Source organism: Manis pentadactyla, chromosome Y (genome assembly GCF_030020395.1).
Source record: "Manis pentadactyla isolate mManPen7 chromosome Y, mManPen7.hap1, whole genome shotgun sequence".
Classification (NCBI taxonomy): Eukaryota; Metazoa; Chordata; class Mammalia; order Pholidota; family Manidae; genus Manis; species Manis pentadactyla.
Window position 1 is genome coordinate 8961707 of NC_080039.1, and position 26065 is coordinate 8987771.

The 26065-nt window shown below is 37.9% G+C and overlaps 1 protein-coding gene and 1 pseudogene across 1 annotated transcript in view; one reads left to right on the forward strand and one right to left on the reverse strand.

The window, feature by feature from the left end:
• The window catches only part of LOC130682143 (regulator of nonsense transcripts 3B-like), a 48920-nt pseudogene extending 35588 nt beyond the window's left edge, over window positions 1-13332 (forward strand).
• LOC130682203 (cullin-4B-like) overlaps window positions 1-26065 on the reverse strand; it is a 474485-nt gene that overhangs the window by 225867 nt on the left and 222553 nt on the right. The gene's annotated exons all lie outside the window — the stretch shown is intronic.

Below are 26065 nucleotides of genomic sequence, written 5' to 3' on the forward strand. Positions count from 1 at the left end.
TAGGAATAAATCTAGCCAAGGAAGTGAGAGACCTATACCCTGAAAACTACAAGAAACTCTGAAGATAAATTAGAGAGGACACTAACAAATGGAAACTCATTCCATGCTCCTGGATAGGAAGAATTAATATTGTCAAAAAGGCCATTCTGCCTAAAGCAATCTACGGATTAAATGCCATGTCTATTAAATTACCAACAACTTTCTTTAACAAACTGGAAAAAAACAGTTTTAAAATTCATATAAAACCACAAAAGACCCCAGATAGCAAAGCAACCCTGAGAAGGAAGAATAAAACAGGCGGTATCTCACTCCCCAACTTCAAACTCTACTACAAAGCCACAGTAATCAAGACAATCTGGTACTGGAAAAAGAACAGAGCCACAGATCAGTGAAACAGAATAGAGAGTTCAGATATTAACCCAAACATACACCGTCAATTAATATATGATATAGGAGCCATGGACATACAATGCGGAAATGACAGCCTCTTCAACACCTGACGTTGGCAAAACTGGGCAGCTACATGTAACAGAATGAAACCAGATCACTGTCTAACCCCATACACAAAAGTAAATCCTAAATGGATCAAAGCCCTGAATGTAAGTCATGAAACGATAAAACTCTTGGAGGAAAATACAGGAAAAAATGTGTTAGACATAAACATGAGTGACTTCTTTATGAACATATCTCCCTGGGAAAGGGAATCAAAAGCAAAAATGAACCAGTGGGAGGATATCAAGTTGAATATCTTTTGTACAGCAAAGGACACCACCAACAGAAGAAAAAGGCATCCTACAGTCTGGGAGAACATACCCATAAAGGAAAGATCTGATAAAGGGTTGACATCCAAAATATATAAAGAGCTCACTCATCTCAACAAACTAAAAGCAAATCATCCTATTAAAAAATGGGCAGAAGTGATAAACAGACATTTCTCCAAGGAAGAAATTCAGATGGCCAACAGACACATGAAAATATGCTCCACATCGCTAGTCATCAGAGAAATGCAAATTAAAACCACAATGAGATATCACATCACACCATAAGGATGGCCACCATCCAAAAGAGAAACAAAAACAAATGTTGGCGAAGTTGTAGAGAAATAGAAACCTTCCTGCACTGCTGGTGGGAATGTAAACTAGTTCAACCATTGTGGAAAACAGTATGAATATTCCTCCAAATGCTCAAAATAGAAATACCATTTGACCCAGAAATTCCACTTCTAGGAATTTACCGTAAGAATGAAGCATCCCAGTTTGAAAAAAGAGATGCACCCCTATCTTTATTGCAACACTATTTACAATACCCAAGGAATGGAAGCAACCTAAGTGTCCATCAGTAGATGAATGGATAAAGAAGATGTGGTACATACATACAATGGAATATTATTCAGCCATAAGAAGAAAAAAATCCTACCATTTGAAACAACATTGATGGAACTAGAGGGCATTATCCTCAGTGAAATAAGCCAGGCAGAGAAGGCAAACACAAAATGATTTCACTCATATGTGGAGTATAACAACAAAGAAAAAACCGAAGTTACAAAACAGCAGCAGAAACACAGAAACCAAGAATGGACTAACAGTTACCAAAGGGAACGGGACTGGGGAGGATGGGTGGTGAGGGAGTGATAATGGGGGGTGTAAGAAAGGGGGCATTACAAATAGCATGTATAAGGTGCGGGGAACAGGAGGGCTGCGTGACACAGAGAAGAAAACTAGTAGTGATTCTATGGCATGTTACTACACTGATGGACAGTGACTTTAATGGGGTTTGTGTGGGGGACTTGGTGATGTGGGCAGTCTAGTAAATGTAATGTTCCTCATTTAATTGAAGATTAATTATACCAAAAAAAAATCCCTGCCATCCACCCCCATCCCATAATAGAAGATGTCCTGGCCTCAAACAATCCTTTATTTTCTTTTGCTAATCATTTCCTTGCCCCATACTCCTGTCAATAAAATCCTTCCATTTTTTTATAGCTCATTGGAACATCTGATTGCTGAATGGCATGCTGCCCACTTAATAAAGCCAATTAGATCTTCAAATTTACCCATTTCAAATTTTGTTTTATGACATAAATTTTATGTCAAAGGGAATTAAGGTTGTTAATCACCTCACATAAACAAAGGGAGAGTATTCTGGATTATCCAGTTCAGCACAGTATAATCACAGGGGTCTTCAGAAGTAAAAAGTTGAGTCAGAAGAGAGAGTGAAATAGAGACACAGATGAAGCATGGAAAGAATTAGGTGCTACATTGCTCACTTTGAAGATGTAGGAAGCGACCACCAGCCAAGGAATACAAGCAGCCTCAAAGTCTAAAAAAGACAAGGAACTTGATTCTTTCCTGGAGTCTCCAGGAAGGAAGTCAGTCCTTTGATTTTAGACCAGTGAGACACGTTGTTGGACTTTAAACCTTCAGAACCTTAAGATAATAAACTTGTTATTTTAACCCATAAAATTTGGGTAATTTCTTAATGCAGCAGTAGGAAACTAGTACAGTTGGTGTGGGGAATGGTGAAATGTTCAGTTTTCGATGTGTTCAAGGAATCTGAATGTGTTAGATATCTAAGTGGAGATGTCAAATAGGCAGGTGGAAATATGAGCCTGAAATTTTGGGAAGAGCTATGGGCTGGAAGTATAAATATTGAAATTTTTGCAAAGAGAGAATAGTGAAAAGAATGAGTAAGATTAAAAAAGAAGTAATTGTAGATAGAAAAGAGCTTGTCTAAGGACTGAGCCTTGGACCTTACTTTGGGTAGTATTTCATTCCATGCATGTACCACATTTGTTTATCCATTTGCCCACTGACAAATATTTGGATTGTTTCCAGTTTGGGACTATTTTAAATAATATATAATTGCTCCTTTCTAAAGCAAGAAGAAGAGTGATCCCATCTAATGAAAGTTGAGTTTTATTTTGTCCTCCCAGTAGGGCATCAGTACCAAGACAGAATCCTTTTACTTTTCCACCACGCAACTCTGATGACCGACATATTGTCAGTGGTTAAAAGCTAACAAGCACTCCAAAAATGAGGCATACACCAAGATGTAAATACAGAGCCAAATGGCAGGTCAGAGGCAGATACTTAAGCTAGTCTTGTAAGAACAGGCAGGTATTGGAGGCAACAGTGAGTGATAGACCCAAATACAGCGGACTGTTCTTGGGAACAGGAATTAGGAACTAACCCAAGCATATGCTTGGCATTAAAGGTGAGAAAAGTACAAAGTCTGGATAATGCATTCTAGCTGTCAACCAAATGAGACTGGGGACCTGAGCCAGCCTTCTTCCTTGGGATTCTATTGCATCCTTAACTTGGTACTAACCTCTGTGGTTGTATCTATAGTTCTCTACTTATCACTTGCCCTCTTTTCCCATTTCTCTTCCTTTTTTCTTAATTGCATGTGATACAAAAGCAAAGAAATAATATGTTCAATTAATTCAAATAGATTTTTTTTCACATATTAAGACCTCTGAAATCAGGATACATCTTGAAATTGATGGTGTATCAAAGAGTAATTGGCATCATTTCTTTCTTTATTGTATATAAAATAACTGTGACATTAGATTCAATTGTATCTTAGAGCTGATGAAATACAAATGCTCTATAATCTAAGGCAATATTTTTCAAATTTTGCATTTTATAAATTGGGGGGCTGGCTTTTACTGAAGTATAAATTTACACAAAATTCTACTCACCAATTTTAAGTGTACAACTCAATGAGTTTACATGAATGTGTGCAGTCATGCAACCACCATCATAATCATGGTAAGAACATTTTCATGGCTGCAAGTTCCCTGGAGCTTCTCTGAAGTCACTTGCTTCTCCTCATCCCTAGCAATCATTTATTCTGCTTTCCATCAAATAGTTTTACCTTTTGTAGAATTTTATACAGTGATATTGCACAGTGTATATTCTCCTTGTGTCTGAATTCTTTCACTCAGCATAATCATTCTGAGATTAAATCTCATTGATGGACATATCAGTTCATTTTTATTGCTGAGTAGTATTTAATTCTATGGATGTATCACATTTTGTTTATTCATTTGCCCATTGACAGATTTGGATTGTTAAATTTGGGACTATTTTAAATAATGTATAATTGGCCCTTTTAAAGCAGGAAGGAGAGTGATCCCATCTAAACCCAAGTTAGGTTTTATTGTCTCCTCCCTGTGGGGTATCACTACCATGATAGAATGCTTTTACTTAAAAAAGGGGTGATGAAAACAAATCTCATATATTTTGGTTATTATCACCCCTTTAAGTATCTGTGAAAGTTGTTAACTAAAAAATCTGTGAATTCTAATCCATGGAAGGAAAATAAATTCTAAAGCTTCTGAAAGCACACTTTCACAAACAATAAAAAATATTAGTTGTTTCCCTGGTGAGGCAAAACTTTGGATAAACATCGGGTTTATCTGAGGAAAATGAAGCCTGCAAAACGTATCTTTTGATCGGAAAAATACTAAACTTCCAAGATTCAGAATTCCATTTGCTTACAAATGGAGGTATCTACAACTCCAGAAGGCCCGGCCCGAAATGGGTTACTGCTTTGTATTCCGGGATTTGGGGTTCGCGAAAGCGTCACCCTAATCCAGATGGCTGAGTGACTAAGGACGTCCGAAGAGCGGGCCCTGAGACTCCGGGCCGCGAGCGGATTGGGCAGTGCGATACGGGAGGCGGGAGGTTAAGACCAGAAATTAGAACCTTTCCACAGAGGGAAGCCTGGGCGCCTAGAAGTCTCGCGAGGTCCTGGCTGGGCCCAATGGAACACTGGCCCCAGCTTAGAACTAGGGGCGCTGCTTGGGGGCGCACGAGTGGGCCGCGAGCTACATTTAGGCGCGTCTGCCGGCGTTGAGAGCAGAGAGCCGTAGCAGTGAAGGCGGAGAAGGACCACGGGCCTAAGGAGAAGCGAGTAACCCTCTTGAATCCCCCGCGGGCCACACGCAGGCGGAAGGGCTTCGGGGGAGAGCACAAAAGGGGAAGACAAGCAGGATCGAAACAAGGAGAAGAGGCGCTGAGCAAGGTTCTGGACTGGCTGTTGGCCCAGGAAAGGGCGGGACAGGTCCCACACCCGTGGAGGAAGGTTGGGAGTGGGGCTGTCCTCTTTCCCACCCAGCTTCCCCCTCTTGTTCCTTCACCTGAGTGAGAACCGCATCACCCTGTCCCATCCACTTGCCCGAAATGGGGGAAGCCCCTGCGTGGGTGTGAGGAAAACGGGGGAATCCCAGACGAGAAGGTTTAGGTCACAGCTCTGAGATGGCCAATGGGCCGGGGAAGCACTGGGTGAAGAGGACGAGAAATTGAAAGGTTAGCTGGGGAGAATTACTAAGCAGTGAAGGGGCCATCAGGTGGGACTGGTTTGTGTGCATATTAATGGCGGCGGGCCGAGGGAGTGTGGTGGGATTAATGGTCTGGGGCCAGATAGGGTGCATCCTGTTTCGGGAGCAATAAGGGAATTTGGTATTCCTTAGAGTTTTGAGTTCTTTATGCTTAATGAGAGGAAGGATTTTGTTTTCGGATGTGTTGGAGGTGGAGGGGAAATAATCAAGAACTCGTGGCATCCTCAAAAGACCAGGGTTGGTCTACTAATTTCTTAACACTACTAGTATTTATTGAAAGATGAGCGACAGAAAATGCGAAAACCTAGTTAACTGCGGGGCTTCGGGTTAACTGAACCTGAAATTTTCCTTTCTCCTTGCAGTTCTCGTTTCTAAGAGTTTTTAAAAACCACGTTACTGTTATGTTTGACTAGTTTTGAGCATTAAAAGAATATTTTGTCCTAGGTTTGTATAAATGATCTCATAATCTTTTAAAGCCCAGACTTCTTCAGGGGTGGTGATTTCTTTCTTTCAGGTATGACAGAAAATTGCTTTGTACTAATTTTATTTTCCTGACACAGTTTTAAGGTGGTAATTCGGAGATTACCTCCCAGTTTGACCAAGGAGCACCTTCAGGAACATCTTCAGCCTCTGCCCGAGCATGATTACTTTGAGTTTTTTTCCTAATGATACTATGTAAAATAAATAAATAAAAGAGGGAAGAGGGTAAATGAAAAATAGTTTCTCCCATTCTTTTTTATCCCGTTTTACATTTGATTTTTGAGCCTGTCTCTTTAATGTATGTATACTTGTAATTCAGCCAGGTACCTGCGAGCACATTTACAGAATTGCTTTCCTCTCTGCTGTCTTTATCCTCATATGTACACCAGAGCATACATGAACTTTAAAAACCAGGAGGACATTATTTTGTTCAGGGATCGCTTTGACGGTTATGTATTCCTTGACAATAAAGGTGTGTCTTTGAAACTGAAGGGGAGTTTATCATTTGTATGTTTTAACATTGCATTACAGTGTTTCACAGTTTTTTCTTAATGCCTTCATATCTTTTCTAAGATATGAAGCCGTCCAGTACTTTTATTAACCTGCTATTTCTGTAGTTTGATCAACTGAATGAAATTGCTGCTCTTTTCTCTTCTATGACAATTTTTTTGCCCTGGATTAGGTGATCTGTTTACTAGTTTCAGCAATAATACTGATAAATGACTCTCTAAACTTGTATGACAAATTTTAAATGTATAATTCTCATCTTGGTTCAACGATCAACATTTGTTAACTCAATTCAAATCCTTTAAGCCAATAGTTCCCAGGTGGAATACTGTTTAACATTTTGTTGTACCTCATTAAAACACTGAACCTGGTGATCTCCCACTTTGTGTCCAGGAGTCTGAAGGGTATGGCCCAACTCCTTTTATTTATTATCTGCTGCTTACAACATTTAGCCAGAGAATGTCTAAACTGCATTTTTCCACTTTTCTTTTGGCTTTGCAATCATAGGTGAATGATGTGTCTTTTTGTTGTTTTTTTCAGTATCAATTCAGAGTTTGTAAAAATGAAATCTTTGTCAGGAAACATGTCAATAAAAGTTGAAGGATTGCCACTGTGTTTATCCAGCTTTTATTAATCCTCCCCCCCCGCCAGTTTCCCCAAACTACCAACTTCTCCACTCAGACTTTATTCCAGTAGACAGTGATTTCCTGGTATTCTGAGCTGTGTTTAACTTTTTCCTCTTCACATTAAACAAATAATGAATCTTTTCATTTTATTGTTTTTTAATATCTTGTTCACCTAGGCTTACCAAAACTTTCACTTAATATTGTCATCACCTAATGATTAATAACCACTGTATCTAAGCTTACGGGATTTTCAATTTTTCCATTTCAACGTAATTCAGTCCATTAAATTGCCATGAAATTAGTCTTTTTGAAATACTCATTAAATATAACAGTTGTGGGAAAAATATTCAAACTCCTTCCTAGCTTGCTAGGCAGAAGTCTCCACAGTTTGGCCTCACTTTTGTTTTCTCAGCTTATCTTCCACTGTTTTCTTCTGATTCAGTTTGGTTTATCTATTTCTTCTCACGTATATCAGTTATTAAGCTAATCTGATTCTGCATTCACTAGAATTTCCAAAATCATGTTTCTTCCATGACTGCCTTCTGACACCTTCTGGTCAATTCTACTTATTTTATTGTGACTTATTCTGTATGCCAATGATCTGACCATAGCGTTTCATATCTTGTATGACATTACTCTATAGCAGCGATCTGGTGTATTTTTTCCAGTAGTCACTTTTTAAAATTGAGATACAACTCACATATCATACAACTCAGTGGTTTTTAGTGCTTTCACAAAGTTGTGCCACCATCATCACTATATAATTCCAGAGTGTTTTCATCACTCAAAAAAGAATTCTACATCCATTAGCAGTCATCTCCCCTTCTTTCCTCCACTTACAGCTTCAGTAGATCCTAATCTAGCTGTGGATTCTGGACATTTCATATAAGCTGAATCATACAACGTGTGGCCTTTTGTGACTGCCCCATTTACTTGGCATGTTTTCAGGTTTCATCCATTTTATATAGCATGTGTCATTACCTCATTCCCTTATATTTGCATTTTTAAAAATTGTGGTGAAATACACAAATTACCATCTTAACTATTTTTAAGTGTACAGTTTAGTAGTGGTGAGTACATTTCACATTGTTGTATAACCAATCTCTAGAACCTTTTCATCTTGCAAGACTGAAACTATACCCATTCAACAACTTCCCATTTCCTCTTCCTCCCATCCCCTGACAACTACCATTCTACCTGTGAACTACCATTCTCTCTCTATGAAGTTGACCATTCTAGGTACTTCATGTAAGTGGACTCATATAGTATTTGGCTTTATGGGACTGGCTTATTTCACTTAGCGTAATGTCTTCAAGGTTGATCCATCCTGTAGCATGTGTTAGGATTTACATTTTAAGGCTAAGTAATATTCCACTGTATGTATATACTACATTTTGTATATTCAACCATCAGTGGACACTTGGGTTGCTTCTACCTCTTGGCTGTTGTGAATAATGGTGCTATGCGTGTGGGTGTACAAACATCTGTTCATCTTTTGAACATTGCCCAAAAGTGGAATTGCTAGGTCATATGGTAAATTGTTTTAATTTTGTATGGAAGCAGCATTCTATTTTCTAGAGCAGCTGCACCATTTTGCATTCCCACACAGTGTAATGCATGAGGGTTCTAATTTACCCTAATTTCTCCAAGTCCTCACCAGCACTTGTTGCTTTTTTCCTTCAATAGTAAACATTCTGATGGGTGTGAGGGGATAGCTCATTGTGGTTTTGATTTGCACTTCCCTAATGATTAGTCAAGTAATATTTTAATCTTAGCGTATGCTTGAGCATATGACCATCTTTTCTTATGCTTTTTGGCTACTTGTATACTATATTTGGAAACATATCTATTCAAGTCCTTTGAACATTTTTTAAGTAGGTATTTTGTTGTTCTAGTTCTTTATATATTCTGTATATTGACCTTTATCAGATATGTGATTCACAAATATTTTCTCCTGTTTTGTAGGTTTTCTTTTCACTCAGTTGATTGTGTCTTTACATGCACAGAAGTTTTTATTTTTGATATAGTCCAATTTATCTATTTTTATTGCCCATGCTTTTAGTGGCTCCTGGTGCATGTTTTAATAACAGTTTTATTGAGATACAATTCATATGCCACAAAATTCACCCTTTTAAAGTGTACAGTGCAGTATTTTTTAGTATATTCGCCGTGTTGTGCAACTCTCACCACTCTAATTTAAGAACATGTGTCACTCCAAAGAGAAACCCTATACCTATTAGCTGTCACTCCTCATTCTCACCAACACTACCCCCAGCTCTAACTAATCCACATTCTATCTACATAGATTTGCCTATTCTAGAGATTTCTGATATATTTTTAAATTAAAATTAATTTGTAGTTTTTCCCCTATGTATCAAAATATCATGCTTTCAAAGTTCAACTTAAATGAATATTTTACTTCCCTGCCGTATCTTTTCATTATGTTATCAGTATGAACTTGGGCTTCCTTTGGTAATATGCTTATTTTAATTATGTGAGTGTTATTTATGTCTGTGGAGAAGTCCTATTAAGATGACCACCACCAAAGAGGCCTGAAAAACAGTGGGTTGACTCTTGTATCCACCTTTGATATTTTCTTTGTTGTAGCAAGTGTGGTATTTTTTCTAAACAGGTCAGGAATATCCTGCTATAGTAGAATTTGCACCTTTCCAAAAAGCTGCAAAAAAAGAAGACTAAGAAAAGAGTTACCAAAGTTGGGACTATCGATGATGGTACAGTATAGTTCTAGTTATGTAAAGCTATTGCATTGGGTTTTGAAAATACATTACCTTTGTGGGAATTAATTGGACTCCAGTCTTTTAAATAGTGAAACATGGAATAAAGTTCATGAGAAATGTAATTCACTGATGAAAACTTTGCTTAATTGTTAGAATGTAGGTGGGGTTCCTCTATAATTTCCACTCTCTTTGGCTGGTAGCATTTCATTCCTCCACAATTAAGCAATCTATTGCTGTCTTTTGAGCAGTAAATCAGCTTAGGTATTTTGATTAGAACACAGTGGAAAAATTCAGATGTTTCAAAGTATAGCAACTCCTTAACGCCTTTTATTACCATTTTTATGATAATATTTTTGACTTCTGGTTTCCATTATTCTTATAAAGAGGAGGAATTACCATTGAGAGCTGTGATAGAAAATGTTCTGTACTCAAGTAAGTTAACATAAAGTAGATGAAGTGGCCAGTCCTATTTTCTCTGTTTTAAATATGCAGTTAACTGCATGCCTAGGAATTACATTTAACTGAAATACAGGAACTGAGAAACTAATAATTGCCATTTAAGGTAAACTGGATCCAGATTCTGAGCTCTCCATAATTTGTTATGTTGGATAAGGACTTAGCTGCAGTATTTTTTGTATCACACTGCTATTTTAGAATCATCTAATTTTATTTTTGTTATTTACTACTATAATGGTTATTTTGTAGAAAAAACAAAAGACTCAAGACACCATTGCTTATTGGTTGTATCACAGATTCAGGCCTGGAAGACCAGATCAAGTAACATGCTCCAGAGTGCATAGAAACTCCCAAGTATAAGCAATAGGGTGACTCGGGTTTGTTACCCTTTCTGATGTCAGACATATCTAGGAAAGAACTCCAGGAATTAACATCACCTCCAGTGCCACAGCTAGGACATACACCCAATTTATCTTTTTGCTGAACAACTGAGTTGCATTTGTTGAGTTCACTTAAACTGAGATATACCCATACAGGAATTGCTACATGCTTATACATAGTACCCTCTGAAGTTCCCATAACTGACTTTCAGTTCTCCCATAAGTGTGACTGATTAGTAGGAATAGTGCATTTTAAAAGCCAACTAACAACCCTGGAAGTTCTGTTTTAATGTGCTGTGTCTCATTTTCCCTGACCCCATGTTAGTCCCACACTCCCTTAGTGGATATCAGGAGTTCTGAGAGTTAAGTGACCAGTAAAGCTCTAAAAGGTTTATCTTGTGGGTATGGTTAGGTTGGTTTTCAATCTTCAGTGAAGTAGAAAATTACCACCTTTGATAAACATCCTAGGTAATATTTCCTATTTTGTTTACTTAAAACAATTATTTAGATCCAGAATATAGAACATTTTTGGAATGTTATGTTGCAGATAATGAGAAAATAACATCTACTCCAGAGACACTGCTAGAGGAAATGGAAGCAAAAAATAGAGAATTAATAGGTAAGTGGGCAGGAGGAGTTAAAGCATTCTTTTTCCTCAGAAGACCTGTGTGACTCCCACTTCCATCCTAGCTTAGCTGTGTGGCCACTGGGAAGGCACTAAGTTCCTTGAAACTGTGTTTCTTCTACTGTAAAATGAGAATGATAATACCAGCCTCACAGGATGAGAATGCATTGGTAAGAGGGGAGAAATTCTCTGTGACCTTTATTTAGTGCCACACAAATGAACATAAGTATAAAAAGTTAAGAGACTCACGGGACCTTTAGATTTTGGTAAGCCTTTGAACATCAATTGGTGTTTTCTTCTAATAAACTCACATTCCTAAAAATTTTTTCTTGACCTGAAAATATCAAAAAATGAAATGAGGTACTGCAAAATTGAAAACCACTTAAGAAATTCTAGTTTGGATGTTGGTTTCTAATACACTGTTGCTAATGTATCAGCTCTAAACATAAGCATAGCCTCTGACACAGGATTTGTAGTCCTAGGAATTCATCCAAAGGAAGTGTGTTTTCAAAACGCTAGCTCTGAGACTAAATAGCATTGTTCAGAATATTGAAAAATGAAATAAATATTATTCTAAAACTTGGTTTTTATTAATGGATGCATAGTATAAGCTTATCTCTAATGTTACAATGAATTTACAGAAATGGAAATAGGTGTCAAAAGGATATTTTAGTCCCTTCTTCCAATTTCTTCCCAGTTGAACAAATTTATAGTGACATATGAAAAAAATAGAATATCTTTTGTGCTTAACTCTCACTGACACTGGGAATTTCTCTTTTGAAATAATTGTACTGTTTTCATTTGAATTTCTTCACTTTTTCAGAAGTATTTTAAACCTTCACAATTGAAATAGAATACTGTAAGACATCTGTTTGACAGTATAGCTGTGAACTTTCTGTTAAGGGGTCTTATTTTCCCACCTTGGTGGTTGTCAGGGAATGTCAGAAAATGGAATCCTTTCTAGGGGTTGATAAGTATTATTAATAATATGTTTACATTTATGTAGCTAAAAAGACAACCCCACTTTTGAGTTTCCTGAAAAGACAAGTAGGTAAACCTTTTGTTTTTATATTTTTCTCAATACTTTTATATATTGTTTGCATTCTGTAAATGTAAGAGCATTGGGATACTATAGGATAAATAGTTTCTTTTTCTACCATTATTCTGTAAAGATTTAGCTCATTGGCTTCACTCTCTGGCCTTTTCCTTCACTCTGGTTGTTGGACCAGGGATTCACTCTGCAAACCCAGAGAGTCCACTCTCTTGATTTTCTGAAAATTTCTGGAAATAGCACAAGGCAGCAGTAGGAGACTCTGCCACTAGCAGGCCTTGGTCTTAATTCTCTCTCATGTTCTGAATGGGGTGGGGAGGGGGTAAAGGAGATAGAATGCCACTTGTAGAACATAGGAAGGAAAGATGATCCATTTTAGTGGGTGCACATCATACCTTTGGGATTGAGTTTTTGGTGATGATTATCTTGTTTGAAGGCTTGTGTTGATATTTCTTTCTAGAGAATGAGAGAAAAAAAGAAGAAAGGAGGAGACAAGAAATAGAAAGAGAAAGACAAAGAGAAGAAGAGAGGATAAACTGGAAAGAAGAAGAGAAACAAAAAAGGAAAGATAGAGAAAAGTTAAGGAAGATAGTGTTCCAGAAAGGGACAATTTAAATGATGAACCAAAGATTAAGTTATGAAAATAACTTAAAGTGAATGCATGTTGCTGAAAATTGCATGTATTTACTTCTTTATATACGCATGCACCTTGTGTTGGTGTAAATAGTGTTTTGGTTTTGGTTTTGTCTTTTTGGGAGGGGGAGGTAAACCAATAGAAATCTTTCCTATAACATTCTTTTTTTTTAGTTTAAGATAATTTTAAAGGATTTTGTAGTTTACATATTCGGTGCAGATCTGTATTATTTTTACCATTGAAGATACTCACTTTTTGGATTATTGTTCTCTATTCTTCATAAATAAAGGCTTAGGGCTGGCCGGCATGAATTACAGGTTTTTATTCAGCTTTTCCTTCATATTTGATACATGAAGTTGCCTCATCTGTTTGTTTTCCACTGTCTTCAGGTTCACAGGTTCCTGTTACAAGCTGTGAATCAGAAAAATGTAAGGACCAAGTACATGATACAGAGCACCTACTATCATGCCTCACACCCAGGTCTTCGTTAAACCCTTTTGGTGTTGATGGTAGTCTTACCTGTAGAAAACCCATTCAGACTGACTTGAGGCTTCTTAAAGCTTAACTGCTATAAATTTTTAATTTAGAGAAAGCCCAGATGACTTCCTGATGTGCTGTGTACCCAGAAGCTTCACCAATAGACAGTTAGAGGACAACCATGCATACATAGCTCTTTGTCTTCTGTTTATGTGCCTATCATAACTAGCCTCCCTGTGGGAATACTAGGGATAAATATCCTGCATTCCCTGCTTTCCCTTCTCACGATTCCCCCCATTATCTTCTTGCATCTACCTGGGAATCTGTGAGCAGCAGACTGTGATTAATGCATTGCACTTAGGAAGGGAAAAACTTGTAGAAAGCTCCCAGCCTTACTGCTTCCCTTCTGAGGGCATGGCTTAGGCAGCTCTTGCTCCAAAAAATTTCCTGGTGAAGTACTAAGACCTACTATGTCAGAGAAAGAAAATGTGCCACAGAGATGGTAACAGGGTCTCCTACCATCTCAGAATATAGTTTATGTGGCTAGGGTTCCCCAAGGCTCTCCAGGACTCATTGGTGGCAGGGTGTGGAGGTTCCCATTTAATTCTTTCTAGCAGTCGCTCTGTCTGCCGTGCCACAAGTGACCTGACTTGCTATTCTTAACCATAGCAAGACAGGAGGTAGAGACAGCTGTGCTACAGATGTTCATTAAAGTTTTTATTAGCGTAATGAGCACCTTGGCTTCTAACAAAGATGTCCATTAGAGAAATAAGAACACTTCCAGTAAAACCTGAACATGGTAGCCTCACTTTACAATGGTGCTTTCTTAGTGTTGGACTTGTCATTTGCAGCGGCTGTGCTGAAACACCTCGTGCTTAAGTCTTGTGTGATTTGCCTTTTGCTTGGTGACTCGTGTGAAACCTTCACCCTGAGATGAGCCTATGTATGTATGAAGCCTTCACTCTGAGACATGAAATTCTTTGATTTTGCCTAAGAATCTCTCTGAATATCCAACACTTGGGGGTGTTCTAGAGAGATTTATAGCAGTAGTGTGAGAAAATGTTTCTTAGCAATTTGGACTTTGTAAACCATATTTACTTTGGAATTGCGTTCTGTCATATCTTTATGACACTGAATAGAGTTCCTGCTCAGTACAGATGGGACTTCACTGTTCCATTGTATGAGGTATTTTAATTTTTAAACCAAATGCCAAGTAATTCTTGCTGTTCACCTCTAATAGTACAATTGTGCCATCATAAGTATGTTACTCTCAGGCTCAAGGCAGAATTATTCTTGCAATGGATCACTCCTTTGATGACCAAGGTATTTGTCATTTCAAGTACAACATAAAAACAATCTCACAGTAGTGACCTGCCTACCCTTTTAAATTTGTGGCATATTTTTGCATCAAGTTATAGAAACATGTTGCCTTGGTACAGAAGGCATACATGGAAGTGTGCACTGGTTCACTTGAAGGTTAGTGCATTTCAAGCCAAAGGAGCCTTGATCCTATTGCCACAAAGTGATTAAACCTCTTCATTTGAGTGGGTAACACTTTCACATTAGCAGCATCCTTTTAGTGCTCTTGTGCACTAGTTGTTCACCTGAAAGTTTGAGTACCTGCAGAGATAAAGGCCTTCAATAGCCTAAATTTAGAATATTTAGTATACTGTTCTTTTTGATGGAGTCAGACGAGAGTGTTCCACCCTTCAAAATAAAAATAAATTTGTTTTTCTTTAAAGCTGCTTAAGTCACCAGAAAAGGAGATGAAAAAGAACTGGACAAAGAGAAAAAGCCAAGAAACTGGACAATGAGAATCTGTGTGTTTCTGTATTTCAGTTAACTTACATTTTACATTTTGATAGCATTGAGATTAGTATTTAGGATGTGTACTGTTTTTAAAAACTTCTGTACTCTAATGAATAGTCACTACATTTCATATATTGGCAAGAAAAAATAACTAGCTGATATATTTATAGGGTCCTATCTACTGTTGATAGTTTTAATCATTATTGCTTTCAAAAGCATTTCTAAAAGCCTGGACTTGAAATTTTTTATAAGAAAAATAACATCCTGTTGAGGTATTGAAATATAAAAAGAGCACCTTCATTTTAATTAATTGCTTTCTGATAAAAGCAACAAAACAGTTTTACATCTAGATAACCTGATTGAGGTTGCACTTCTAATATTCATTGGAGACAGTGGAATTGCATGTGTAAACTTATGTTACATATATGACAACAAAGAACCCTATGTTCATATTGCCTTGTGGGTGAGACTCCAATGGTTTGACTAACTCAAGTGGTATTAAGTGGCCCAGACAACAAAGAACCCTATAGTTCTAAAGCCATGTTTAGAACTATAAACATGAACCAAATTCAGTCTTCAAAGAATTCTGCATTTATACATCCAAACAAATTGTTTTATACAGCTTAAGAGTACCTCATCAGTATATAAAAATGCAGGTTAGAAATGAAGTCTGTAATGTGTATGGCCATCACATTAGACCTAATAACAACTGTGTGATAACCTACTGAACAGGGGTAGCTTTTCCAACATTAGCAGAAAAGTATCCCCAATTTACACTCTAACATTTGACCTGAAACAGCCCTAAGTCTGCGTTCTGGAGATTAAATTAATAGTGTAAAGCTGAGAATAGTAGGAAAGCTAGTGTCACTCTGTTCTTGTAAATGTCAACAGCTATAGAAATCCATCTAAATTCATGTTTACTTTCTAGTAAGAGAGTGAAATGAATCATTTTAAAACAATGTAAATATGCCTCCAAAACATATTTTTTGACAGTGTAGTTTCTTTTATTTGAATTGATTCTCATTTCCAGCCTAGCTTCATCGACTGATGGTCAAAATAGTCCACATGAAAAAGAGACAAATTGGGCAGGGGTCGGAGAAGAGAGGGAGTTGAAAAATAAAGCTCAGATCTATCCAGGGAAAAGTTATTAAGAGAACAAGCTGAATCAAGACCCATTTGGCAAGACATGGTCCCAATATAATTTCTTGCTCATATCTGAATGATCATTTATTCAAAAATACAACTTTTCTCTTGCTTTGCTAAGTACTGCTATCATAAATTTCCCTGACATAAAAAACAGATTGCTTTCCAGAAGGAAGTTTTCTAAAGTAACAGATCCAACTTTTCCAATGGGCAAATTCACTCTGAATAATAAATAGAATCTGGATTATATTTCTAATATTGATGGCACCAAAACCTAATACATGGCCCTATTTCATCACAAGAGAAAGATGAGTCTTTCTCCTGAATGCAATATACTTATGATAACCTAAGTATAATTGTTCTGGCAGCTTATCAACCTGTCAGAAAAGGGTAGCTAGGTATAGTCATGCTCCCAGTTATGTTCTAAAGAGAGAATGTATACAAATCACAGCAGCCAATCTCTACTACTGAAAGAAAGCAGTTCCATATTTCATGGGCAGTACATTCCTTTTCAGATCTTCTCAGGGTTATCTTTGTAACTTGGGCTTAAAACTTCACTAGCTGTGTGGAGGTCTAGCTATGTTGGGGACTGGGCCAGTTAGTTGTTAAAGCTGAACAGCTACTGTCCTAACTTCTATAATAAGAATTGTAAAGTCCTTATTGAAAAAGTATTTGATTATTAAGTGATTCAAAAGGCAGAGGGTCTAGACAGTCACCTCCCAGTTATGTTCTAAAGAGAGAATGTGTATGAATCACAGCAGCCAGTCTCTACTACTCAAAGAAATAAGTGCCCTATTTCATGGGCAGTACATTCCTTTTCAGATCTTCTCAGGGTTATCTTTGTACCTTGGGCTTAAAACGTCACTAGCTGTGTGGAGGTCTAGCTATGTTGGGGACTGGGCCAGTTATTTGTTAAAGCTGAACAGCTATTGCCCTAACTTCTATGTTGGTGACACCAACATTTTTATTAACTCTAACTCAGTAAAACATAGGAAGGGAAAGAGATTTCTGTTCCACTCTCCACCCTCTGGATCAGCTACTATCAAGAAAGGTATTTCAAATCCAATGCTTAAGTATGTCCTCTGACCCCAGAAAGAGTATGAGCCATCTTGAGAGTAAATTTATATAAACAAAAAATTAGAGCTAAAAGAGAACCTTAAGAGGATCTACTCTATTTAACCTCTTCTTTTACAAATAGGAAAAACAACACACCCAGAAAAGCATAATGACTTGCTCAAGTCACACAGCTGCCAATAAATCCAAATCTTCTATACCATAAACTTATACATTAGTAAGCATATATATGTTGTACATAGCAGATGTGGAAATGGGATGACCAACACATATATTTTTGTTCATTTTCCCAAATGCTGTGAAATGCACAAATTTCAAAATGACATATGCATTTAAATGCAAAATTAAAAATGTACTCCACCAAATATAATGGTAAGTGGCACAAAAATTATTTACTCTTTGTCTAAATGAATATAACATGGTTCACCTCCATTACTGTTGGCTTTATCACTCCTAGACACCTGTATTCATTTGCTTCATCAAAGTCTCCCTGATAATTAGTAAAGGTAAAAATGCTACAAAGAAAATGTCTTAATTATATTAGAAAATGGCCATTGTTAAAATATCTCCTCTACTTTTAAGTCCTGTGGAACACAAGGGAAAGACTGCAAACTCAAAATCATTTTTGGAAGATGCCAAACTTTACAGGGAGATAAACACTCCAGGTTATACTTCTGTCCGGTTATATGGGAATCTTGGAAATTTTCTGCTTCCCATATTCATTTTTCATTCCACTCTGACCTAATTTACTCTATTTCAATGAAGTCCTAAACATCTAAGTATCTCCACAATTTGATTAAACAACTTACAAAAAACTAGACCCTCTGCCTTTTGAATGACTTAAATAATAATCAAATACTTTTTCAATAAGGACTTTATAATTCTTATTACAGTGCAAAACCTCTGCTGCAAAGCTGAGAATTTTGGTGAAAATTAAGTTGATACATTAGCAAGAAAATAAAATCATTTGATGTTCATATTGCCTTGTGGGTGAGACTCAAATGGTTTGACTAACTCAAGTGGTATTAAGTGGCCCAGACCTTAGATTGTTAGCTCATCTGGTAAAAAGTAATTAAGAGCAGATGTATTTTTCCTGTTAAAAAGGACATAAGAAAAATTGATATTATTTTGGTGACAGAGTTTTCAGAACAGTGCTAATAAACATTGCTTGTATAGACATAGCCAATAGAAGCTGATGTGATTGTTCACATCATTTAAATAACCTCATTATACCTACTTGTCAGCTCCCTCCAATCCACGCCCTGTGTCTGGGCCTCAAATTTATAGGCATTTTAGATGGTTTCCTTGGCTTGCTTTATCTAGAAATTTGTTCCAAAAAATCAATTTTGTTGGTATAGAACCAGCCATTGGGAACCAAATACCCAATACCCCAATTCAATGTGGACATACTTTAGTACAGATAAATGCTATCTTCACTGTATTTCTGGTGATCTTTTCCATCAACTTTTCCAACAGTTGTGGGATTTGGTTTGCATAGATTTTTGGAGGATATTTGTAGAAGTGAGAACTCATCCAATGAAACTTGATAGAATTTGGTTGCTCTGGCCATGGCCCTTCATAACTTTTGGTAACTACAAAATCATTTTGAAGGGAGCAGGAGCAGGAATAACTTCAATGGAAAGAAACTTCACAAGATGTGAGGATTTGCTAAAATGAATTGTCATTACAGCGTCCCCTGTGGCACAATTGCAATGCTAATATTGAGAGTTCACAGGACTTGGGGTACCTGGTTTGAAGATAAAATGACCATTTAGGTCAGAAGAACCTACCTGTAAAAATATAAATATTTTTGGAGAATTAAGTCTGCATAGTTTAGGCTTACTGCATACTTGAGATATTACGGTATGTATGCTGATATGTGGCCTAGGATTTCTATCTGTATGCTGCATGGTGGTCCAGAGAAAAAGGAGCTGGTAGGGGGTTTTGAAAATGGAATGTTCAAGAAGAAAAAGAGTTATTGCTGCAATGATTTTTAAAAATGGAATGTTCAAGAAGTAAAGGAGTTAATTGATGGAATGATTCAGGCAGCACACCAGGATGTTCTCGTACTTTTTCTTGATACTATGAATCTACAATTACATGAGGAACATTTTACTAGACTCTCCCATCACCAACGCCCCTTCACATACCCCATTACAGTCACTGTCCATCAGTGTAGTAAGATGCTGTAGAATCACTGCTTGTCTTCTCTGTATTGTACAGCCTTCCCCGTGTCCCCTGCCACATTACACATGATAATCATGCTGCTCCTTCCTTCCCCACCTCCTTATCCCTTCCTTCCCACCCATTACCCCCTAGTCCCTTTCCCTTTGGTAACTTGTTAGTCCATTCTTGGGTTCTGTGATTTTGCTGCTGTTTTGCTCCTTCAGTTTTTTTCTTTGTTCTTATACTCCACAGAAGAATGAAATAATTTGATACTTGTCTTTGTCCTCCTGGCTTATTTCACTGAGCATAATACCCTCTAGCTCTATCCATGTTGTTGCAAATGGTAGGATTTGTTTCTTCTTATGGCTGAATAATATTCCATTGTGTATATGAACCACATCTTCTTTATTCATTCATCTACTGATGGACACTTGGGTTGCTTCCATTTCTTGGCTATTGTAAATAGTGCTGTAATAAACATAGGGGTGCATATGTCTTTTTCAAACTGGGCTGCTGCATTAATAGGGTAAATTCTGAGCAGTGGAATTCCTGGGGCAAATGGTATTTCTATTTTGAGTTGTTTGAGGAACCTCCATACTGCTTTCCACAATGGTTGAACAAATTTACATTCCCACCAGCAGTGTAGGATGGTTCCCCTTTCTCCACAACCTCACCATTTGTTGTTGTTTGTCTTTTGGATGGTGGCCATCCTTACTGGTGTGAGGTGATATCTCATTGCGGTTTTAATTTGCAATTCTCTGATGACTAGCGATGTGCAGCACCATTTCATGTGTCTTTTGGCCATCTGAATTTCTTCTTTGGAGAAGTGTCTGTTCAGATCCTCTGACCATCTTTAAATTGGATTAATTTCTTTTATTTTTGTTGATTTGTGTGAGCTCTTTATATATTTTGTATGTCAACCCTTTATCGGATTGTCGTTTATGAATATATTCTCCCATACTTTAGGATGCCTTTTTGTTCTATTGGTGGTGTCCATTGCTGTATAGAAGCTTTTCAGCTTGATATAGTCCCACTTTTTCATTTATACTTTTGTTCTCCTTGCCCAGGGAGATATGTTCATGAAGAAGTTGCTCATGTTTATGTCCAAGAGATTTTTGCCTATGTTTTTTTCTAAGAGTTTTATGGTTTCATGACTTGCATTCAGGTCTTTAATCCATTTTGAATTTACTTTTGTGTATGGGGTCATACAGTGATCAAGTTTCATTCTCTTACATGTAGCTGTCTAGTTTTGCCAGCACCATCTGTTGAACAGACTGTCATTTCCCCGTTGTATGCCCATGGCTCCTTTATCATATATTAACTGACCATATGTTGGGTTTAATTTTGGTACTTTCTATTCTGTTCCACTGATCTGTGTGTCTGTTCTGGTGACAGTACCAGATTTTCTTAATTACTGTGGCTTTATAGTAGAGTTTGAATTTGGGAAGCAAGATCACCCCTGCTTTATTCTTCCTTCTCAGGATCACTTTGGTGATTTGGGGTCTTTTTTGGGTCCATATGAATTTTAAAACTATTCCAGTTTGTTGAAGAATACAGCTCATTGAAGAATGCTGTCAGTATTTTGATAGGCATTGCATTGAATCTGTAGATTGCCTTAGGCAGGATGGCCATTTTGACAATATTAATTCTTCCTAGCCAAGAGCATAGCATGAGTTTCCATTTGTTAGTGTCCTCTTTAATTTCTCTTAAGACTGTCGTGTAGTTTTCAGGGTATAGGGCTTTTACTTCCTTGGTTAGACTTATTCCTAAGTATTTTATTCTTTTTGATGCAATTGTGAATGGAATTGTTTTCCTGGTTTCTCTTTCTGCTAGTTCATTAGTGTATAGGAACCCACAGATTTCTGTGTATTAATTTTATATCCTGCAACTTTGCCGAATTCAGATATTCTAGTAGTTTTGGACTGAAGTCTTTAGGGTTTTTCTTATGTACAATATCATGTCTTCTGCAAATTATGTCAGTTTGATGTCTTCTTTACCAATTTAGATGCCTTGTATTTCTTTGTTTTGTCTAATTTCCATGGCTAGGACCTCCAGTACTATGTTGAGTAACAGTGGGGAGAGTGGGCATCCCTGTCTTGTTCCTGATCTCACAGGAAAAGCTTTCAGCTTCTCGCTGTTAAGTATGGTGATGGCTGTGGGTTTATCATATATGGCCTTTATTATCTTGAGGTACTTGCCCTCTATACCCATTTTGTTGAGTTTTTTATTACAAATGGATGTTGAATTTTGTTGAGTTCTTTTTCAGCAGCTATAGAGATGATCATGGGTGGTCATGTGGTTTTTGCCCTACTTTTTGTTAATGTGGTGGATGACATTGATGGATTTTCGAATGTTCTACCATCCTTACATCTGTGAGATGAATCCCATTTGATCATGGTGTATCAATGTATACATTGATGTATTTTTGAATTTGGTTCAAGGGTGGTTTCTTTACTATCTAACCATCTAATTTAACTCTCTTACTAAGATATTAGAAACACAGTCTGATGATTCTTTATTTTCTCCTTTACTAATCCTCCTCCTGCATTCTTTATGTTATGTGTTTTATTCTGTTCTCTTCGTGTTCCCTTTGATTGCTTTTGTGAATAGTTGATTTTATTTTTTTGCCTTTAGTTAGTATTTGGTTGATCCTCTCTTTGCTGTGAGTTTATTTTCTCTGGTGAAATCTATTTAGCCTTAGGAGTGCTTCCATCTAGACCAGTCCCTTTAAAATATCCTGTAGACGTGGTTAGTGGGAGGCAAATCCCTCCAACTTTTGCCTGTCTGGGAACTATTTCATCCCTTCTTAATATTTAAATGATAATCATGCTGGATACAGTATCCTTGTTTCAAGGCCCTTCTGTTTCATTGCATTAAATACATCATGCCATTCTCTTCTGGCCTGTAAGGTTTCTGCTGAGAAGTCTGATGATAGCCTGATGGGTTTTCCTTTGTAGGTGAACTTTTCTCTGTCTGTGGCTGCCTTTAATACCCTTTTCTTGTCTTGGATCTTTGCCATTTTAATTATTATGTCTTGGTGTTGTCCTCCTTGGGTCCCTTGGTTGGGAGATCTGAGAGCTTCCATGGTCTGAGAGACTATTTCCTCCCCCAGTTTGGGGAAGTTTTCAGCAATTATTTTTTCAAAGATACTTTCTATTCCTTTTTCTCTCTCTTATTCTTCTGGTACCCCTATTATGTGAATATTGTTCCGTTTGGATTGGTCACACAGTTCTCTTAATATTCTTTCATTCCTCGAAATCCTAGTATCTCTCTCTGCCTCAGCTTCTCTGTATTCCTGTTGTCTGATTTCTATTCCATTAATGGTCTCTTGCACCTCATCCAGTCTGCTCTTAAAAGTCCTTCCAGAGAGTCTTTTATTTCTGTATTCTTCCTCCTAACTTGTTCCTTTAGCTCTTGCATATTTCTATGCAGGTCCATCAGCATGGTTATGACCTTCATTTTGCATTCTTTTTCAGGAAGATTGGTTATATGTCTCCCCAGGCCCTCCTCTCTCAGGGGTTGTCTGGGTGATTCTGGACTCACCAAATTCTTCTGCCTTTTCATGGCGATAGAGGTAGTCGTAGGCAGGTTGTGCATGTGTTAGCTGGGAGAACAAAGTCCCTTCCTGCTTGCTGGCCGCCCTGCCCCTCTCTGCTGCCTGTGTTGGTTCCCCGCACACTCGGAGCAGCCCTCTGGGTAGCCCAGAGCCCTGCAGGGAGAGGAGGCACGCCAAGTGTGCTCTCCTGCAAGAATGGCACCCCTTCGTGCCTCTGTGCCAAGAAGCTGCTCGCCACTGGCAGCCCTGGGACTGGCCTGGGCGGCTGCTGTGGGCACAGCTGCTCTCAGGCTGCTCAGCCGCTGTGGTGGGGCCAGCCGGAGGGGGAATGAACAGCAGGCTGCTTTTGCCGTGAGGGGCTTCGGGGCTGCGTTGCCTCCCAGGGGGCTGGGGTGCCTGGAGTTCCTCAGGATTCCCAGCCTGCTGGGCCAAGTGTGCCGTGACATTTCCATCCAGCTGTGAGGCCCCTGTCCCTTTAAGACTTTCAAAAATCACTTGCTTTTCTTTTGTCCCAGGGGAGCCGGCTGCAGGGACCCGCTCGCAGATTTTACTATCCCGTTTCCCCAGTATCCAGCGCACCATGCAATGTGTGTCTGTGCTCCCGGTGTGGATTACTAGGCCTGGTTATTGAGCAGTCCTGGGCTTCCACTCCCTTCCTGCTCTGACTCCTCCCCTCCCGCCAGGGAGCTGGGGTTGGGGAAGCGCTTGGGTCCCGCCAGCCGCAGCTTGTATCTTACCCGCTTCCTGAGATGCCAAGTCCTCACAGATGTAGATGTAGCCTGGCTGTTGTACTGTATTCTCTGGCGCCTCTTTTAGGAATAGTTGTATTTGTTGTATTTTCAAAAATACATATGGTTTTGGGAGGAGATTTCCACTGCCCTACTCATGTCGCCATCTTGGCTCCTCCATGTTCTAGGATTTTCAAGCTCATTATATTTGTTTTATTCCCACTCTAGAGTGGATTTGTATATGTTTTCATTTATTGTCTGTAAGTTGCGGTCTTTTTCTGAAGCTATACCATCAGTGCTTATGGTACTTGAGACATGAACATATTAATAATTGTTTAAATATAAAGTTAAGTGAAATGCCCTTATACCAAAAGGTAGTTTTCTTACCTGTGAAAAGTTGTGAAAGCTCTGTAGAAGCTTCCTGTTATTACACAAATGAAAGGCAAACAATTTATGTAATAACAGAATGTGCCTGCAACTTTTGACCATTATAATCAACCTTCATAAATCCATGATTGTTGCACATCTGCCTTAGCCTCATCACTTACTGTCAAAAAGACTTTACAATTCCAAACAACCTTGCAGTGCCAAAAAAGATGAAGAGGTAACAATGGCCTGCAGTGTGAAGGTCATTTTCACTAATTAGCAGCATATTTTCCCCTTTGACTTTATCTATGAGCAGTTTTCAAGGCAACCTAACATCCCAGGAGCTGTACCTCAGCACATGCACACACACACATACAAAGGCATCGCCCCTAGTGGCACTTCAATGACTGTATGGCAGTGTGACTTTTATTTTAGCATGAAGTGGCCAACCACTTGCACATACATTTAAGAAAGGCTGGGCCATTTTATGTCTTTTCCCACAAAGTTCATTATATTCCCAAAATACTCACTCCCGCTGGTTGCCTTCCAACCTAGAAACCCTCTTGGCAGTTCTCTGGTCTTATTCAACCTTTAAAACTAACCTTTGGAAGACAAGGTAAAAAAGAGCCTTTGGATGTTTGTGGGATAAACTTGAGGTACTTACATGGTGGTAGCAAGGAAACAGAAAAGCTTTCAAAGTAAGGACAAGCACGGATAGGCACTTTAAAACATAAGGCCACCAAACTGTCAAACATTTTAGCTGACCAAAATGACATGGAGCTTCCCACGGGGAAAAAATGTTTCTGGATTAAAACACTATCAACATCATTTTCCCCCTCAACAAAACTCAGAAGTGTAACAGTATATGAAAACTAGCTATGAATTGTTAATATTTAGGTTGAATTTCATATCATAGCAAGTTCTCCCCTAGTGATCACATATTCCTTAGTTGAACACATTAGACACATAATACGATTACATTTTAAACTATGAAATATTGACTGGCTTTTCTAAATATGCACATTTGAGCAATTACTGGAAGGATTGTTTTCTCCAAGTTTTATCTAATAAATGAATTTTCCCAAACTTTATGAGAGGAAACAAAAGGGAAAATTGGTTGGTATGAGAGAAATCTAGATTCTACATCTGGTGTCATATTTTAGCCTCACATATTTGAAACAAACACATGAAGTGAGGGTATAAATGGGACTGATACTTTCATAAACATGCCAGAATTTACACACCCAGATGAACGTTGTTATTTAGAGCAGTTTACCTGAAGCTGTACCCATATTCAAATTCTGGCGTTAGTCAAATCACCATGGACTTCTGCTTTTGGGAGGACTTTCAAAATCCACAGTATAACCTCTGAATATCCTCCATGGTAGAAAATCATCATCTTATATGATTAACTTTCTAGAAATGTTCAAAAGTAATTTTAGATCCATATTAGGTAAAAAATTGGGTGATCAAAATGAGTTCTACTTTTTCTGGCTCAAGTGATAATACACAAAAGGCATTTTGATAGGCACCACTATAAAACAGTGAGACATTCAGTCCTTTTTTTCTCAACTTAATATTGAGAAATCAACTTATTTAACTTTACTGGTTACAATTACTATTACCCATTTAAAAGGGTATAATTCACTGAATTTTCAGTTATATATATCCCTGGGATCACCACAAAAATCACAATACAAAAATTTCCAACACCCTTAAGAGTCCTTGTTCCTCTTTTCAGTCTGGAATCTAGCTAGTATCAAACATGCTTGAAATGTGGGAGCCTTACCAGAGTAAGTTTATAGCCTCCCAAGGAGGAGACATGAGATAACATGGTATTTAGGTATAGAACCTCCACTGATTTGTGAAAGACCCTGAGTGAACCCTTGAAACATCTGTGTTTAA